Below are 1,899 nucleotides of genomic sequence, written 5' to 3'. Positions count from 1 at the left end.
AAGAAGAAATGTAGTTATAAAAATCATTAGCAAATGAGTTCATTTTTAGTAAGACTTTATCCGGCCCAACACATCATAAATTTATCACCTTGTCAATTCTTTATAGTGAATAACAACTTGGAATATTTAATTAAATGAGAGGCGAATTAACTCTGATGTCATGTTAAATCACCACTTGTCCTAAAAGTTTAAGTTGATTAAAAAAAAAAAAGTAAATTTAATCATTTAATCAATATTCTATCACATTTTTTAACTAAAATAAATGAAAACACCTTAATTATCATAACAAGACTTTTTTTTTTTTTTTTGTGGTTGGATAGGTGCGAGGGACAAGACTTTTGTAAGTCTTTCCTACCAAGTTTTTCTCGTGGATGCATTTAATTGGTAGTGTTGATGACATAATTAATGACAAACTAAGATGATTATATATATCTACTAATTATTTTTCTCGTCGATGCTTTTTGCAAACATCCATGACAAAATGTATGTGGAAACAAAATTTTCATAGCTTTATATTTTCTTTTGCATTCTTTTAATGTTTTTAAAAATAAAATAAAAAATAAATAAATTAAAATAAACATATTTTATGTGAATATATGACCAACGAAAAGAAGAGTGAAACCCAAAAATAAATGGGAAAAAGGTAAGCTTCATTTTGGGTATTTTTAAAATTGTACGAAGACCATATCTTTCAAAAGATGACTATACCATAGTTATGAAAATAGCTAAACATAACTTAGATATAGATTAAACATTTATAAGAACATAGAAAATAGAGTATGAAGGTTTATATTAAAATGATTACCTCAAATCATAAGCTTTCAAGGCCTGAGGAGTATTGACTCCTACAAGTATAAACTCATTCTCTCTTCTCATTTCTTTTCTCTCTATCACTCTAGGATTTTTCAGTGGTTAGGGATGACCAAAATGAAGGTTTTGGACGATATGGTGGTTTATGAATGTTCATACATGAGATGGTGGTTTTATGGTCTTTATTTTTATTTATTGTAACTGCTAATTGATCATTTGTTACCTTCATCAATCGATCAATGGAAACCTCGTTCGGCGCTAGGGTTCCATCAATCGATTGATAGCGATATCGATCATCTGGTTCACATAATCTTTTAAAATAATTTTAAGATTTAAATTTAATAATATAGCTTTAAATTGTTTTTTTAACTATTTTAAAATTATTATTATTTAAATATGCAAGGTGTGACACAGTTGTTATGTTGGTCCGTCCACTTTGGGTTTTAAATCTTATCTCAATGGAAAGACAATAGACCATCATGAGAAATAAGTTTTTTTCTCCATGCTTTGAGTCTCATTCATGTAAATTGCTTGGGAAGTTCGATATGGGCTCCATCATCTGAATTATTTGCAACTAATAATCAATAAAGCATGACATGAAGTCAATCCTTACATAAATTTCACAAAAACAAATTAGGTGTGGTAGTTGAGAAAAAGGAGTAAGGACTTTTTGATCTTCCACTTCTGACTGACATAGAATAAACGCAATGAAAGATAATGATAAATAAATAACAAGTCACATATGTTATTATGGTCCGTCCACTTTAGTTTTTAAAACTTATTTCAAATGTAAAGACAATAGACAATGAAAAATAAATCTTATCATGATGCAAAGACTCCATGCTTTGAGTCTTATACATGTAAATTGCTTATTAATTTCAAGTTTTGTATTCAAATTGAAAACAAGTTTCTCCATCCCAATCTAAATACGCAAAGTGAAAAAGGGTCCAACCCCACTACACGGCAACCAAATTTGTTGACAGGGAGGGGCATTGCATCAAAAGTGGGCACAAAAGACTTAATGTGTTGACTATCATTTTCATACACACTTATGAGAGTATTAAGAATTATGAGGATTTTAAGATTTCT

This window comes from Corylus avellana, chromosome ca10 (assembly GCF_901000735.1).
Source record: "Corylus avellana chromosome ca10, CavTom2PMs-1.0".
Classification (NCBI taxonomy): Eukaryota; Viridiplantae; Streptophyta; class Magnoliopsida; order Fagales; family Betulaceae; genus Corylus; species Corylus avellana.
This window is presented reverse-complemented; position numbering follows the sequence as displayed.